The following is an 18,542-nucleotide window of genomic DNA, read 5'->3' as shown; positions in this document are numbered from 1 at the left end:
CTAATATAGATAGACTGGGCATATTTACTCCTGGGAACATCCCAGAGTTTGGGCCAAGGCAGGCTTCACTGTGTCATACGTGGAGAGCAGGCTGCTCCTGGTATCAACTCTGACCTCATAAGATATCATTCCCATTGGATAATATAGAGCACTGCAAGGAGACTTTCCCCATTTCTCTTGGATTCAAAATAGCCAGCAACTGGATATTCCCGGTCAGAAGAAGATAAGGAAAAATGACAAGAGATGGAATCCCCTAACATGGGACTTCTAGAGGCCATGGGGCAAGTTGGGATATGGGGCTGAACCCGAAGTCAGGAGGAGCTGGGCTTCTGTCCTGTCAGACACACATCCTAGCTGGGTGACCATGGACTTAATGTCTCTGCACCTCAGGTTCCTCATCTGTGCAAGGGGCACGATAGCAAAGTGCCTATTTCACTGGGTTGTTGTATGACTTAAATGAGATACTTTCTCTAAAGCACTTAGGGAACCAGTAGTGTTACTCCTCTTTGTGCTTTCCCTACTTATTTTCTTAGGATTCAGCATCATTCTAAGGAATGAGCTCAATCTACCCTTTGCCTCTTGGATCACTGTTTTGTTGTGCTGGGAGTGAGTACTGGCTGACAATAGATGATTCACTGGAGAAGGAAATGGCAAACCAGCCTAGTGACTTTGCCTCTTGTTGGGTTTTAATCCTGAGACAAACTTTCAAGCTCCAGGGAAAAGATGCAAGGAAGACAAGAGAAACACTTACCGGTTTCACGAGGCTTCAAGCTAAACCATTCAGGAATGCTCTCACAAGTTTACTCTTTCTCTCAGTTCTTCCCTTATTTGGCCTTCCTTTTCATCTCCTCTCTTTGCTGGCTGTCAAAGTGCTTCCGTCATTTATAGTGAGAAGGAAATGGTGACAGTGACAAGAGAAACTGAAACCAAAAGCAAATCTTCTTGTTCCTAACTCCCTAACCCTAGAATAGGAAACTAAATGTATGTATGGGTGTAGTATTTGAGAGATGTAGCAAATGCCTCATTATTCACCAGACGTGAGAGCTTCAACGAAAGCATTTTCTAATGCCAACCTCAAAAACTGCCTGTACGTCTTTTGCATTTCCCAGGAAAACAGGCAGCTCAGAGGCTTAAAGAACAAATTCTTCACATAGATGACCTACGTCCCTTTAAAGAAGTGTTAAAATATCAAAATCTCTTGTCTACTGGCATTTATTTTAATGCCATATATACCAGACCAAGGGCAGCTATGTGGCATATTGGATAGAATGTCAGTTTGGAGTCAGGAAGACTCATCTTCTTGAGTTCAAATCTGGTCATATCACAGCACTGCTGAAAATACTGAAAAGGCCCTCTATTGCTTCCAGGATCAAATGTAAGTCTCTCTCTAGGCCCCTCTGCTTTAGATACACTCCTACTTACTGTCTGGTTCCTTGAGGTCAGAGGCTCTTGTTTTTGTCTCTGTTTCCAGCACTATGCCTGGTAGTAGCAGTGCCATAATAGGTGTTTAATAGATGTAGGTTCAATGAATGAATGACATCCTTGCCCTGTCCATTCTCTGGAACCTCACTGTATCTATAATCCTCCCTGATAGAAATTTCTAGTGTCTTTCCTTGACACACCAATCAGGTGCAATGTTCTTCCCTTCCTTATAAAATGCCTGACCCTCTTCTGCTTTACAGACGATACAGGGTAACATACACAGAATGGAGGACCTGGGAGAAGATGGAGAATAGATAGTTGGGTAACAGCTTGATGCAAACTGGGCTGCAGTTCTTTTTTTTCCTTTGTTTTAAGATTGTAATTTTCTTAGTGAACAAAATTCTGCTTTCTGCCCCTGTCACTTTAGACTGCTAGGAGGCACAGTAGATAAAATAGAAAACGCTCTGGGCCTGGGAAAATCAGGGAGGCCAGAGTTCATACCTGGCATGATACACTTAGTAGCTTTGAGACCCTGTCCAAGTCACTTCACCACTGCTTGCCTCAGTTTTTTCATCTGTTAAATGGGGATAACAGTAACATCTGAGAGATAAATGAGTTAATATTTGTAAAGTGCTTAGCACAGTGCCTGGCACATAGTAGGCCCTTAATAAGGGCTTATTTACTTTCTTCTTTTCTTCTCCCTATGGGAAAAAAAAGAAAAACAAAACTCTTGTAACAAACATATGGAATCAAAGAAGACAAAATCCCATGTTGGTCCTGCCAAAACGGACTACAGCTCTGGAGGGCACCTGTGTTGTGGTCATCCCTTCCTTGTCTCTTCCTTCCCTGCATTGAAGATAATCTCACCCATGCCCATCTGCCCTATCTGCTGAGAGAAGGAAGGGTCTGGGGAGCCTTCAGAAGGCAAGGAAGTGATCTACCAGAACAGGTTCAATTTGGGTGTGCTTGGTGACAGTCCCTTAAGAGGAGAGAAATAATGCTATCAGGAGAAAGCCTTAGGCCAGGCTCAATGAGGAGCAACATGTGACCCATAAATGTAGGCTGTGGTTCTGATGAGGTTCAGACTCTGGGAGCCTCCTTGAGCTCCCCTTGAATCTTCCTACTTAATCTGGCCTTTCTTACTCAAATCTAATCTTCCCATTTGTTCCGGCAGTCTCAGGAAGCCCATGGGCTTGTCATTATCATTTCAGGTCTCTGTTGCACTCCCCACCCTTGATCCCATCAAAACCCCATTCCCATACTGCCTCTATCAAGATCTCTGGATTGCCCCACCTGCTTCCCACCCAAACCCTCCATGGTCTGATATCTCCTGATAGCCTCCAGCTGTTTCCAGCCTTTGACCCTCCTTGGACTTCTCCTCAAGACCCTTCCTAAACCCCTCCTCCCATCACCCTGGACTACCAGACCACCCCCCAGATCCCTCCTATACTCTTTTCTGTATTTAAGTTCCATCTTGCCTCCATGAAAGTGCTCGGATCCAATCCAGCTCAGACTCTGTCTAGCTGGGATTGTGTCTGGCCCGCTTGTGAATACAAGCATTACAAAAGCTTAGGCTCCTTAAGAGGCAACCCAATTAGGCGAATCCTTAATAAACTTTGTTTTCTTTGGCTTTAAGAAGGCTTGAGTGGAATTCATTCGAGCACGACCCGGACCGTCATTTTGGGGTCCCCCATCACCCCTCACCATAGACCTCATCAGTTCTTTGCTTTTGGCTCAGGTATAAGAGATTGCATCTTATGATGTTGTGAATTTCAAAAGGGCAGTATACTGAGCCTCTAGGATATCCATGTATATGTAGTCCACCATGGGGTTTGGAGCCAGCTTGTCTAGCTTTGAGAGCCCTTGGAGTGAGGAGTGGTCTTCATGACACAGCCCAGCAGTAGCTGAGACCAGGGCTCACCTTGTAGCCATGCCATATTGGGGCATGAACTTGGTAGGCCCAATGCTATATAGAAAGGGTATGAAGTGTCAGCACACTCTTCAAAGATAGAGGTGGTAGAAGGGTGATTGTGACCCTGAAATGTTGAGGGTGCATGGTAAATATTTGCATTTTAGTTTCTGCCTTATCTTTAATATGAATGTCCCTTTGTCAAGGCAATTTTTAAAATGGGCTAGATGGAACTGAAGTGCTAGTCAGTGGTGGCTAACAGTAGAGGGGCCTCATCAGAATGGCTGAGGGGACCCCTACAATACTGAAGGGGAGATGCAGCTGGCCTTGTTCTGGGAGGGTGAGGCTACTCTTTTTGGAAAAGCCTTGAAAAAGAGGGGGAAAAAGCAGTTCCACAAAACTGATTATTAGAAGGATCACATCTGATAGCATCAGGTTTTGGTTCATAGCTAGTATCAGATTCAGGGTACGTTCCTGCCATGAGGGATCCAGATAAGAATAGCCATAGCCAGGTCTGGAAGTTATACCTTCAAGACTGCTTGTGCTACCTACACACTACTTGTGGGATAGATTGTGTGAGGGGTTGGGCAGTATCCCAGTATTTAAGATCTATGCTGTTTTTTGAGGTTTTCTATCTTGTGTAGTGTTCCTGTCTTATGGATTCATATTTAATTATTCTGTATTTGTTTTTTCTCTGTCTCTTTATAGCAGAAATTCTTCACTCTTTTTGTTCTAATATTTTTGATGCTGTTGATGAAGGAGTCAGGTGAAACCTTGGAATTCCTTCTCAGTATATGTTGAAAGGCATAAAATAAAATAGATAGGATTAGAAAGGAAACTAACTATTGAAATCTAGTTATCAAAATATTTATTGAAAAACTTCACTCATTCCAGGTGAAATCCTCTGTTTCATGGAATACTTTAGTTACTCTATATCTACTCCAATTTCCTTTTTTCTGAGCTTTATAGTGGCAGAGGGCTGCTGAAGTCAACTCTGTGCTTTTTGAATGGTCCTTGATAGAGGTCCCTGGTTGTGCCTCGAGTCGAGGAGACCTGAATTCAAATATAACCTCAGATATTTACTTGTCGTGTAACCTTGGGCAAGTCAGTTAATCTATGTGTGCCTCAGTTTCTTCCAATGTACAATGGCATAATAATAACTCTACCTCCAAGGGTAGTGATGAGGATCAAAAGAGATGATTGTAAAGTGTGTAGCATGGTGCCTGGGCCTGTATAAATACTTATTTTCCTGCCTTGAACCTTTTACTTTTAGAGGTAGTCTTTTTTCCCTTAAAGTTGGCTCTAATTGTGAGAGTCTTTCCTTGTAGGAAATAGATAATCTTTTTCTCTGGTGCTTCTACTCACTGTTCCTAGTTCTTGCCCTCTGGGCTGAGAAACCAGATGACTATTTGTTGATTAGGTTGTATAGTGATTCCTCTTCAGATGCAGAGAGGAGTAGATCCTACTGACATTCCTTTGAATTCTAAAATTCTATGATTCTGGGTTATTTTAGAGAGGGAACTCTTTTTTAGTTAGGAGTTAGGATCAGATGACCTTTGTATTCCCACCCAACTGTATGATTCTATTCTCCTGCTATAACATAAGAGGAATCTTCTAGGAAACAACTGAGGTAGAGGTGTCAGCAAGGAGGGAAGCTGTGCTTTGTTCCTCCACAACACTCTGAGGAGAAGAAGGAAAACTAAGAATGAAGCCTTGCTTTTCAAGGTCAGGAAAACTCGAGTTCAAATCCTGTTTCAGACACTCTTGCAAGAAACACCACCACTTTCTGCCTCAACTTCCTGAAGCATTGCATAGCAGTCACAAGATCACTCTCTCATTTCTTGTGCTTTTTCCCATAGTCTATGATAACAGCCTTTTGCCTCTCTGTTCAGAACTGTGCTGCTATTATCAAAATACACACCCAAACATTTGTGAGTAAACAGTCTCCACCTCTTCAAATCCACAATCCAATCTTTAGGAGAAAGCAATGACAGTGTTTTCTGTATTTCTGTGACTTTGAATTATTTGTCTCATAAATTTAATTTTATCTCCTTTTCTCAGTTGAGAAGAACTTATTTTCTTTCCCTTCCCTTTCCACTACTTGACAAAAAAATAATGTACCATCAAGCAAAAGAAATTTTCATATTGCCCATGTCCCAAAATGTGTGTTTTATTATGCATATTTGTTCTGATGAGGGCTGGAGAGATAGGAGTCCAGGAACTCCAAGGCTGGAGGTCCCTGCATCGATCATCTGGAGAGGAATTCACAGGCTCAAGTATTCTTTAGGTCAAGGTGGTAAAGATTTATTATGTTTTTCAGTGGGCAAGAGTTTTTTTAGGAACCTGCAACCTTAGAGGGGTACAGGTAAAGATTATATAAGCTATTCTACAGTAAAATATGTGCCAAATATGCTAACTAGGTGATTCAGGGTGGGTTTAGGGCATGGTTAAGGTTAAAGTTAGTTTTTAAAGGAATATATATTTTTGGTATCTACTGCATAGGTATTTTACCCAGACTTCATGGAAAAACAGCCCCAGGGGAGTCTACAGGGAGCTGTAGTTTTAGGTCTGAGAAGTCATTAAGTCAACCAACAGTGTGGTCCGTCTAATGAGTACCAGGCTGCTCTCATCAATATCTTGTCAGACAAGATAAATATATGGGAGTATACATATATCTAAAGTCTAGGATATATATCAACAGTTGGAATAGTAAATGTTTTTATGACCCAGCACACAGATAATTCAGCCAGTACACAGCTGGTTCAGACTAATAAATTCCATGGGTGCAGCTGACTATTGTATCAGGAAGGGAAATAACATGTGTTGCTAGGGCAGCCTGTGTCCTTGAGCTGGGGAGAAACTGCCTGGAATAATATTTTGAGGCTGGGAAGAAATGTGATTTTTAAAGAGAAATGTGGTTTTAGAATTGGGGTCCAAGCACATGCACCCAAGCACCCCATCAGGTCCCTCACCTCTGTAATAGGATACGGGTAGTATTCTTCATGATTTGTCTTTTGGAATCATGGTTAATCACTGTGTTAATCAAAATTCTGGAGTCTTTTAAAGGTTTTCATTTTTATAATCTTCTTCTTATAAACTGACATCCTGATTTCCTTTACTTCTCTCTGCATCACTTGATAAAAGACTTTCTATGAAACCATCATTTCTTACACCACTCTAAAATTTCGTTATACTCACAGACCATAAATTCTTCAACTGTCCCCAATTGATGGGCACTCCCTTAAGTCTTCAGTTCTTTGTCATTACAATAAGAGTTGCTACAAATATTTCTGTACGTATGGGTCCTTTTCCTCTGTCTTTGCTTTCTTTGGGGAATAGACCTAGTTAAGTTATTGCTGGGTCAAATGGTACATAATTTAATAGCTTTTTGCGGCATAATTCCAAATTCCTTTCCAGAATGGCTAGACCTGCTCACAGTTCCCCCAGCAGTGCATTAATATGCCTATTTTCCTGTAGCCTTTCAAACATTTGTCATTTTCCTCTTTTATCAACTTTGCCAATCTGACATCTGTGAGGCAGAACATGAGATTTCCTTTAATTTGCATTTCTCTAATTATTAGTGACTGGGAGCAGTTATTCTATGGTTTTTGGTAGCTTGGGTTCCATCCCTAAAGAACGTTGTTTATATCCTTTGATCATTTGTCAATTCAAAAGTGACTCTTATTTTTATACATTTCAATTAGTTTTTTATATGTCTTGAAAATGAGGCTTTTATTAGAGAAATCTGGGGTAGGGATCACTGAGCTCCCTAAGAGAAGTGAATTGGCAAATGAGTCAGGTCAAAGTTTCTGGGCTGATCCACAGCAGGAATACAATTCCTCCCCACTCCCAAGCCATTGTTAAACATTTGCCAACATACCACTGACATAGCTGCCCCACATCTTCTCTTCCCCAACCCAAGCATCACCATTTCCTTCAACCAGTCTTTATAGAACATGGGCTCCAGATTTCTAGTTTCCCTTGTCTGCTTGTGTTCTGGGTGGTATCCAAGGTCTTCCTAAAATATGCTGCCTGGAATAGAAAAAAATATGCTGTATGTTCTGTGACTAAGGCTGTTAGGTAAAGTATGTGTACAGGACTACTTGACTCTATTTTGTAACACCAACCTTGAAAATGGCTTTGGGGAGCAAATTTTAGGATAATCAAGTCACTACTTCCAAGTTGAGACTGAGATAACAGAACATGATGGAAGAGCTACTCCTTATTCTCCTTTGAAGGAAAGTCTATTTGGATTGCTCTTGATCATTAGAATGACACTGGACTTTAAAGTGCCATTGGTTTTATTCAGAAACACTACTTTGTGTGTATCTGAGAGATGGCCATATCTTAAGGATTTATGAAAGGATAGAAATGTAGTGGAATGATTAATCAAGCAATTGTCCATCTGACATTTGTCCCATGTGGGAGAAGTCTACTCTAATACTCTTCTCTTGAAAGGACCCACATGTACAAAAATATCTATTGCAGCTTTTTTTGTGTTGGCCAAGAATTGGAAATTGAGGGGATGCCCATGAATTGGGGAATGGCTGAATAAGTTGTAGTAAATGAATGTAATGGAATACTATTGTGCTATATGAAATGATGAACGAGCAGACTTTGGCAAAACCTGGAAAGACTTATATGAACTGATGCTGAGTGAGGGGAGCAGAACCAGGAGACCATTGTACACAGTTACAGCCACCTTTACGATGACTAACTTTGACATACTTGGTTCTTCTCAGCAATGAGAAGACAACTACACAGAATCATGATGGAAAATGCTATCCACATCCAGAGAAAGAATTATGCAGTCTGAATGCAGCTCGAAGCTGACTATTTTCTCTATTTTTGTTTTGTTTTGTTTCTTCTTTCTCATGGTTCATTCCATTGGTTACAAGCCTTCTTTGCAATATAACTAATGTGAAAATATGTTTAATGTGAGTGTGTGTATAGATGCTATATCAGATTGCATGCAGTCTTGGGGAAAGGGGAGGGAGGAGTTGAAATTTTGGAGTTCAAAAGCTTGTCCAACTGAATGTTGTGAAATAAAAATAATTTTAAAAATTATGTAAATCCAGGGAAACTAACTTGCTCTGTTAAGTGGTGTGGCATTTCCCAGTGCATTTCTTTCTTTTTTTTTTTTTAAAGCCAAAGAAAACAAAGTTTATTAAGGATTCATCTAATTGGGTTGCCTCTTAAGGAGCCTAAGCATTTATAACGCTTGCATTCACAAGTGGGCCAGACACAATCCCAGTTAGAGTCTGAGCTGGATTGCATCTGATCACCTTCATGGAGGCAAGATGGAACTTAAATACAGAAAAGAGTATAGGAAGGATCTGGGGGGTGGTCTGGTAGTCCAGGGTGATGGGAGGAGGAGTTTAGGAAGAGTCTTGAGGAGAAGTCCAAGGAGGGAATCCAAGGAGGGTCAAAGGCTGGAAACAGCTGGAGGCTATCAGGAGGTATCAGACCATGGAGGGTTTGGGTGGGAAGCAGGTGGGGCAATCAAGAGATAACAGAACTTGGTCACAGATTTGAGTATGAAAAGTCAGGTTAAGTGAGGAGATTCCAGGGGAGCTCAAGGAAGTTCCCAGAGTGTGAACCTCATCATTCCCCCCTTAAACAGATTGAACCCAAATTCCTTTGGGGTAAAGGGCAAAGGTCTCAGCCTCTGAAATTTCTTCCTGCTGGCAAGGGGCACAGAGCTGTCCCTGACTTGATGGGTCCTGTTCAAGGGGTCAGACTTCAGAACCTGGGTAGTGCCACGTCCAGTGGGCTGGAGACCTTGGATTCAGAGGGAGGTTGGTATACAGCCTGGGCTCTCATCTGGAAGTTGATGGCTTGCACTCTGAAAAAGACAAACCTGGCAAGGAGGTTAGGCAAATACACACCAAATAGGTACAAAAGGAGTATAAAGAAAAGACAATTTCCCTGGCATAAAAGATAATTTCTCTGGAGAGAATTAAAGATGACTATGGCAAGGCCAAAACATAGAAGGGAATGTTTGATAGGGGAGTTTTTTTTCTGTCAGATATCCCCTTTCTTTTCAGATTGCTCCATGGGCATGTAGAGCAAGGAAAGCATATTTTGAGTAAATAAAAACATCAACTGGCCTGGGGTCAGGTCCTAAGGAATGAGTTAAGACTCCCAAAGCCTGTCCTCTCCTTTCATCAACATACAGAATGAAAGGTTTTCCCAGGTCTTGTGATGGGGTGGTGGTCAAATTAGTTTTCAGAGTCTCAAAAACTTTAGCCTGTTCCGAGTCAGCTCCCTGAGTAGGGCCATAAAGGAGTTTAACAATAAAACCAAAATTGGGAATCCAGAGTCTACAAAATCCAGTCATTTATGAAAACACTTGAACTTGTTTCTTAGTAGCTGGAACAGGGATAGACAGGATTGTCCTTTTTCTCTCAGAGAAGGAGAGGTGGGCGTGAGTTCATGGCCCAGATACCTTATGGACTGGCATGCTATCTGGACTTTGTTCCAAGAGACCCTATAGCTTCGAATGCCTAAGAAATTAAGGGCTTCTGAGGCAGCAGCCAAAGAAGCCTCCTGGGTGGGGCTACAAATAAGAATATCATGCGCATATCTCGAATCCCTTGGAGCAAGACTGTCCATGTTAACTGATATGGACTTGATTCCCCAGGACAAGTACATACTTAAGGAATTTTTCAATTAAAGGTTGTGGTCCTTCCCAGGTCTCAGGCTTAATCAGATACTGGCTGAGACTGGGAAGCGCTTTAGGGTCTGGGAGACTAACAATGGCTGGGGTGGCCAAAGTAGCTCTCTCTGGAATTCCAAGTGTCCCAAATATTTGGCCTGACTGTCTCCCACACTCTCAAGCTAACCGGGGAAGATAAAGTGAACAGAGGCAAAAGGGAGATGGGAGGTTTAACTAGAGAAAATTGGCTTCCCAATTTCACCATCAGGTCCCTTCCCAACAAGGGGGCAGGGTCAGAGGAGGGCATAAGGAAGGAGTGTTTAAACAACAGATCCTCAAGCAGGCTGGGGAGGGGGTATGTCTGGAGACATTCCTTAGTTTCCCCTTCAATGCCTATGACCCGAGGGGTCAAGGGATGGGTAGAGCCAGAGTGACTGGTTAAAGCAGAGAATTTAGCCATGTTAAAGCCGGTAACCTTACCTTCAGCCTTCGTTTTTGCCCAGGGCTTGGTGAGAGAGGTGGAGAAAGTGGGAGCACTGCCAGCACCCAGGCTTTCCCGACGTTCCAAGTCTTTGAGAAGATTGGAGGACAGGGTACTGGGGGGCGGCTCCACCACTTTTCCAACCTGAGGGACAATCTTTCCTCCAGTGTCCCTTCTGGTCACATGGGCACGGTTCCACAGGCGTTGGTTCCTGGGGCTCCCTCTGAGGGGGCGCCCTGGAGGGGCACTCCTTGGACCAGTGACCCTCCTTGTGGCAACGAAAGCAGGTTTCCCCACTGCCCAAGTAGCCAGCCTTCCTCCAAGGGGGTGCCCTGGAGGAGTGCTTCCTGGGTCTCTTCCTGGCCAAGGCAGCAGCCAAGAATTGAGCCTGCTCCCTGGCCCTGGCCCTTCTCCTTCGTTCCCTTTCCTCTGCTGCAACTAGACCTCTGTTAAAGATTCGAAAGGCTGTCTCCAGTAACTGGGCCTGAGGTGTTTGGGGTCCCATTGCCAATTTCTGCAGTTTCCTCCGAATATCTGGGGCAGATTGATTAATAAAATACATGCTAAGGATTACTGCCCCTTCTATGGAGTCAGGATCCAAATTTGTATGCTTTTTAATAGCTTCTATTAGCCGGTTTTGAAAAAGGGCAGGGTTTTCCTTTTCTCCCTGAGTAATTTCCCTAATTTTTTGAAAATTTACTTGTTTTTGAAATGCAGTTTTTAGGCCTTCTAAGAGGCAAATTACCATAAAGTCTCTCTTTTCCCTGTCCTCACTCTTTTGATAGTCCCATCTGGGGTCACTCGTGGGAACAGCAGCTGTTCCTGGGGGGTATTTTATGGGGTTATTGCTAGCCATACCATCCCCAAACTTTTGGGCATGTTCCCAAATTCTCCCCTTCTCCTCAACGGTACAACAGACAGAGAAAAGAATATGCAGATCCTTCCAAGAAAGTTCAAATTGTAGGGATATGTCCCTAAAACCCTCAGTGAACCTAGTGGGGTCTTCTGAGTATCTCCCCAGTTTCTCTTTAATCTGGGTGAGATTCTAAAGAGAAAACGGAACAAGCATCCTGGTTGTCCCACTGGGTGGGGTAGGCACTTCCCTCAAGGGAACAGCCCTGATGGCCCAGTGGGGATAGGGGCTTGTGGAGGAAGATAGGAAGTCCCACTTCTTGTGAGGGAGGGGCTGGAGGATGCCTGCTGAACTGGATTAGGCTGCAGGGCCAGGGGATCTGGCTGGCAAGGGGAAAGATCCACTGGTACCTGAGGAAGAGTAGGGATCATAGGGGGAGATGCCCCAGAGCATGCCAGGGGAGCAGGGCCTAAGGCCTGAGTGAATATTGCCCCAGCGAGAAGGGCTGCAGAGGGAGGCACCCCAGCAAGGCCCGTAGTTGGGGACTGAGGTAGAGTCCCCAAGGAGGAGTGGGTTACAGGCAGTGATACTGTACAGACTGCCATGGGGGTGGGGCCTGAGATCTGAGTGAATGTTGCCCCAGTGAGAGTGACTGCAGAGGGAGACACCTCAGCAAGCCCTGTGGCTGGAAACTGAGCAGGGGTTGGGAAGGGAGATAGGGGAGGAAGTGAGGCTGAGACCCTAGGAGCCATAAACAGGGGGTCATCCAAAACATCCAATTCACCCCCATTTCCCTTTTGTGGGACGGCTCTAGCTACAAGCATCTTAAAATCTTTTCTGAGAATGGGGTCCTGAGAGAGTTCGACAAAGGCCCTTATGTAAGGTATTTCTATCCATTTTCCCTTTTGGAGGCAATATAATTGTAATTGTAAAAGGGTATTACATTGTAAAGTCCCAAACATGGGCCACACTTCGTTGTCCTCCAGGTGATACTGAGGCCAAAGTATGTTGCAAAAGAATACCAACTTTTTCTTTTCAAGGTCTTTAGAGAAGTTAAATTTTTTCCAATTTTGTAAAAGACAGCCCAAAGGCAAATTCTTTGGAATTGATGAATTTTGACCCATTTCTTGGTGTGGGGCTGGAAGTCCCCCCACCCCCTCCTTAAAGGAGGATGTGGAAGTAAGCCTTGAGAAAAAAACAAGAGGACAAAAATAATTGAGTTTTCCCTGATTTCCTTGCGCCCAGGAAATCCAGAGAATTGGGCACCCACTTAACTGACATTTCTCTAAACTTCTAGCACCCAGAAAGTTCAGAGAAATGTGCTTTGGAGGGTATGCCCAGGTCCATGGCCTCAAACACAGCCACTGGACTGACAACCTGAGTCTCTAACTGTCTAGCACCCAGAAAGTTCAGAGACTTTGCCTGATACTGGGACCTGCAGCCAGGTCCCAAAATCCGCTTCCAAGGTGCTTGGAGAGCAAGCAGGGGATAGAGAGAGGGGGAGGCTTACATACAGTTTGAGCAGAAGAACTTGAGATTAGCAGCCTTTCCCAGTCAGGGAATCATAAATAACGAGGTTACAGGGTGATTGGGACCCCAAAATACCGATGGTCCAGGTCATGCTCGAATGAATTAGACTCAAGCCTTCTTAAAGCCAAAGAAAACAAAGTTTATTAAGGATTCGCCTAATTGGTTTGCCTCTTAAGGAGCCTAAGCATTTGTAACGCTTGCATTCACAAGTGGGCCAGACACAATCGCAGCTAGATAGAGTCTGAGTTGGATTGCATCTGAGCCCAATGCATTTCTTGCAAAAAATCCTTGTTTAATGTCTAATTACTGGTTTGCTCAGTGAATAACTTGGTTTTACTTCCAGTTTCAGTGTGTCCTTCCTTCCTGGACAAAAGTTTTTTATTTTGCTTTTAATAGTTGGACTTAGGAAGATCTGCACATCCTCAGGGCCTAGGAGCTGAGGGACATCAATATAAAATATGGTAAAAGCATTCACATCCTTTTTATTTGCCTTTCCGAGGTTTTAGCATGCTATGAATATGAATACATTTTCCTTATTGGCAATTCGTTTCAAACAAAGGAAGGCATAATTAAAGGCAGCTGTCCTTTCTCCCTATCCAGATGCTTCCTTCCACTGCTACATTTGACTTTCTTTGGACTAAGCAGAAAAAATGGCTCTTAGGAATACAAAGCATCAATATAAACAGAATTTCCCTGTCACTGACTACAAGAGGAACTATTGTCTAGTTCCCAACTCTAATGACCCTTTTCTTAAAACTCACCCCTTTTGATCACTTGGGCATTTGTCACTGCTGAGTACCCTGTTCTCTGAGTTACTTTCTCCTTAGGGTTTTAGTTATGCTCTTCTTTCTTGATTCTTCTCCAATCTGTCAGATATTTTTTGTTGGTCATCTTTCATTTCATTCCTCCTACTTATGTGTGTACCCCAGGTCTCTGTCCTAGGCCTTCCCCTCCCTTCTCTTCTCTAGCCCTGTACTGTCCAGTGCTCTCCTCCCCTCTTCTCTCCTGACTAATCCTCTTTACTTATCTCCTTCCACAAGTCCTCATGGTGACTCCATCAGATCCCATGGGTCTCATTATTGTCTCTATGTAGATGATTCACACAGCTATATATCTGATTCTAGTCTCTCTCCTGAGTTTCAGTTAGACTTATCCAACTCCTATTGGATAGTTCATATATGATAATCTATAAACATCTCAAACTCAGTATATCCAAAACCAGAAATTTTATCTCCCAATGCCGCAAAGAAACCCAAAACCCACGTCCTCTCTCCTTTATGAACTTCTCTGTTTCTGTTGAGGGTTCCTCTATCCTAGTCACCTGGGTCTGAAAAACTGGCATTTTCCTTGACTTCTCACTTTCCCTCACAACCATATCTAATTAGTTGCAATATCTTGTTTTTACTTCCATAATATCTCACCCATGTGTCCCATTCTCACCACTCACCCCTTGCTTTGACTTACTATAAGAGCATCCTAATTGGTCTCTCTGCCTCAAGGTTTTCCATCACACAGCTGCCAAAGTGATTTTTCATAAACTGCAGACCTGGCCAAATCACAGGCCTACTCAAAATACTCCACAGCCTCTCTCTTGCTTCTAGGATGAAATGTAAGTCTCTCTCTAGACTCCCTCTGCTGTAGACACACTCTTACTTGCTGCGGGGTTCCTTGAAGGCAGGGACTCTTGTTTTTGTCTCTAAATCTAGCACTGTGCCTGGTAGTTGTAGTGCCATAGTAGGTGTTCCATTCTCTGGAAACTCACTGTATCTAGAATCTTCCCTGATGGAAATTTCTAGCTTCTTTCGTTGACACACCAATGAGGTGCAATGTCCTGCCCTCTCCTCTAAAATGCCTGGCCCTCTTCTGCTTTACAGGGAATACAGGGCAACACGCACTGAATGGAGCACCTGGGGGGAGATGGAGAATAGATAGTTGGATAAGAGCTTGACACAATCTGGGCTACAGATCTTTTTTCCGTTTGTTTTGAGATTGTAATTTTCTTAGTGAACAAAATTCTGTTTTCTCCTCCTATCACTTTAGACTGATAGGAGGCATGGTAGATAAAGTGGAAAATGCTCTGGGCCTGGGAAAGTCAGGAAGGCTCTAGTTCAAACCTGGCCTGATACACTTAGTAGCTTTGATACCCTATCCAAGTCACTTCACTACTGCTTGCCTCAGTTTTTTATCTGTAAAATCGGTGAAACAGTAACATCTACCTCCCAGAATTGTAGTGAGGACTAAATGAGATAATATTTGTAAAGTGCTTAGCACAGTGCCTGGCACATAGTAGGCCCTTAATAAGTGTTTATTTCCTTTCTTCTTTTCTTCCCTCCATGGGAAAAAAAAAGAAAAACAAAACTCTTGTAAGAAACATATAGAGTCAAACAAGACAAAATCCCACATTGGCCCTGCCAAAATGGGCTACAGTTCTGGAGGGCATCTATCGTGTGATCATCTCTTCCATGTCTCCTCCTTCCCTGGATTCAAGATAATCTCACCTATGCCCATCTGCCCTGCCTGCTCAGAGAAGGAAGGCTCTGGGTGTGGGGTTTCTTTTCTCTTGGTGTGATCCCTTAAGAGGAGAGAGATAATGCTATCAAGGAGAAATCCTCAGGCCCAGCTCATAGAAGGACAACATTTTGTGTTCTTTCATTTTCAAAGAAGACCATGACATCAGAGAAATGAAGGACTTGCACTTGACTTTGTTTTGAATGAGAGAGTGCTGTTGAGGGTCACCAGCCTCAGTTTGTGCTCCTAAACCCTCTGGATCTAGTGACCATATATTCATCAGGATGATTGGAGATGGCCCAGGATGCAATGGGAGACCTTGGCCTTTTAGGCCAATGCCTTTTCAGGTACTCCCTTAGAGTGAGGTGATGCCCTGTCAGTGAATAGGCCTCTTTTAAGAAGTAGTTAGGTTAAGGAAACTTTAAATCAAAAGAAAAAATAAATAAGTAAATGAATTAAGATGGGAGGACAGAGAACTCAGGAACCTCAGGGTTGTTATTTGAAGAGAAACAGCTACTATTGACATTCACTCTAAGACAGGAGGGTCGAAAAAACAGCCATTGAGTGGAGGTTGGGCAGGGGCCCATTATTGCTCAATCTGTGGATTTCAGAGTGCACTGGGTTTAAGGAAATACAAGAAAGAAAAGAAAGAAGGAGAGAAAGAGAGGTAGAGAAAGAGCAAAAAGAAAAAGACTGAGAAGAAAGACATCTAGTAGGCCATGGTTCTTTGCTTCTATATGTGTGCTTTTGTCTTTAGGTGTAAGAGATTGTAGCTTATGATGTTGTGAATTTCAAAAGGGCAGGAGACTGAGCCACTAGGATATCCAGATATATATAGTCCATCTTGGGGTTTGGAGCCAGCTTGTCCAGCTTTGAGAGCCCTTGGAGCAAGGAATAATCTTCGGGAGTAGCTGAGACGAGGCCTCACCTCATAGTCATGCCATATTTAGGCATGAACTTGGTAGACACAAAGCTATGTGGAGAGGGTGCGAAGTCTCAGCACACTCTGCAAAGATCAAGGTGGTAGGGGGGCGATTGTATCCCTGAAACGTTGGAGGTAGGTAGGAAATGTTTGTATTTTAGTTTCTGCCTTATCTGTGATGTGAATGTCCCTTTGTCAAAGGCAATTGTAAAAATGGGCTAGATGCAACTGGAGGGCTAGCTAGTGGTGGCTAGAAGTGGAGGGACCACATCAGAATGGCTGAGGGGACCCCTACAAACCTGAGGAGGAGATGTAGCTGATCTTGTTCTGGGAGGGCGAGGCAACACTTCTTGGAAAAGCCTTAAAAAAGAAGGGACAAAAGCAGTTTCACGAAACTGATCAATAGAAGGACCATATCTGACAGCATGTGAATGATTCCCCACATAAACAAACTCTCTTCTCCCTACCTATCCCAACCTTCTCCGAGGCCAAATTTGGCTCTCATCCACTTCTCCTTCTTTCTGACCTATGGATGTTAAACAAGGAGAGACTGTACAGAAGATAAGGAAACTGCTTTGAAAGAGAAAGCACAGAAAAGTTGTTTCTGGCTCTTGTTCATTTCAAAGTGAATGCTTCTCTGTCTGTTTGTCTGCCTGGCTTGTGTGTTGGGGACCAGAGAGCTTCTGTAGCCTAGAATGCTGCTTAGCATTGGTTGCTTCTCAAGGCCTGAGCAAACCTGGAGCCAGGATCTGCACAGCACTGGAAGGAGAGAAGGGGAAATGAATGTCAGGTTATATTTTGTGGTGAAACCCTGTATTGGTTCCTGGGGTCAGCTAATGGAGCCTCACTGTTGGCAGCCTAGTGGGCCGTGGTGGAGGGGGCCTAAGGGAGCTCAGGGTAGGTATCATTGCATGGATTTTTGTTTTGCTTTGTTTGTTTCAATCTTTTTTTGAATTTACTTTTTTGGTCCTAGACCATAAAGAAAATAGAAGTTGATCTGGAGCAGTTTCAGTGATTGTGGAGATCAGAGACAATGTGCAGTCTTCTTTCTGATTTGTCATCTGACCTCATAATTTCCTTTAACATGTGGTTGATTAAGAATTTTTCCTGATCCACAGCTGTGAAAAATTTAACCTTCTTTCATGGTGTCACCTTAAAATATGTTTAGATTATTGATCCATCTGGAAATAGTTGTAGTATATAGAATGGGTGCTGACTTGTCTCCATTCATCACCAAATCATCCAGTTTTCACAACAGATTTTCTGGAGTAACATTTCTTTCCCATTGTTTTCCTCCCTTTTTATATAGATTCATCATTCAGACACCTCAGAGGTCATCTTGACCAACTCTCTCAGTTAGAAGATAAAGAAACAGCAGCTCGGTAACTCATGTAAAGTCTCAGAGAGAGCTGATGGCAGAGCCCAGACTTGGATTCAGGTCCTCTGTGTCCAAACCCAGTGCTCTTTCCATTGCTGCCCCTCACCTAGTGGACTTATTTATCCTAAAGGCACCTGGGTAGCACAGTGAGTAAGAGTCCTGGCCTTGGAGTGTGGAAGAACTGATTTCTCTTCAGTGTTACCAGCTTTGTGACCCTGGAGAAATCATTTTTTCTCCTCCTGGGTTTCCTCCTCTGTAAAATAGGTTTAATAATTGCATCTACCTCTCAGGCTTCTTGTGAGGAACAAGTGATAGAACACATGTCCTACATTTTGTAACCCTAAAGTTCTCTGTAAATGCTAGCTGTTGTCATAGCAATAACTATTATACCACTGAGATATATATATATATATATATATATATATATATTTAGTTCTCAATCTTTTACTCTATTCCAGTTATTTACTTCTGTAATTTTTAAAGCAACTATGTGGTCTAATCATTATCTAGAGTCCTCAGCTGGAAAACAAGAATACATGAGTTCAGACACTCAGGCACCCTTCTGGGCTCCTATTGACTCTCTATCATCAGGTTTCTGAAGACAGTCTAAATTATATTTAACATTAGATTGTCAGGAACTGATGTTTTCCACTTTTCTTTCTCTGTTTTAAATTTTATTTAAAGGTAACGGAGAATATTGACTCTTTTAGACAATATCCCATCCTCTCGAGGGGATCAAGGATATTTACTGAGCACCTACTCTGTATGGAGGTTTGTGACATTTAGTATTGTCCCTGTGTACATTTAGGTTACAAGTTATTGTGTGACACAGGACTGGTCATATAAGCTCCCTCAGCCTCAATTTCTTCATCTGTACAATG

General features: G+C 43.0%; 1 protein-coding gene across 6 annotated transcripts in view; it reads left to right on the top strand.

Annotated features, from left to right (window-relative positions):
- Positions 1-18,542, top strand: part of LOC140529956 (guanylate-binding protein 7-like) — a 433,747-nt gene that overhangs the window by 180,899 nt on the left and 234,306 nt on the right. The window lies entirely within an intron of this gene.

Source organism: Notamacropus eugenii, chromosome 2 (assembly GCF_028372415.1).
Source record: "Notamacropus eugenii isolate mMacEug1 chromosome 2, mMacEug1.pri_v2, whole genome shotgun sequence".
Lineage (NCBI taxonomy): Eukaryota > Metazoa > Chordata > Mammalia > Diprotodontia > Macropodidae > Notamacropus > Notamacropus eugenii.
The sequence above is the reverse complement of the archived record's forward strand: the minus strand, read 5'-3'. Positions and strand labels throughout refer to the sequence as shown.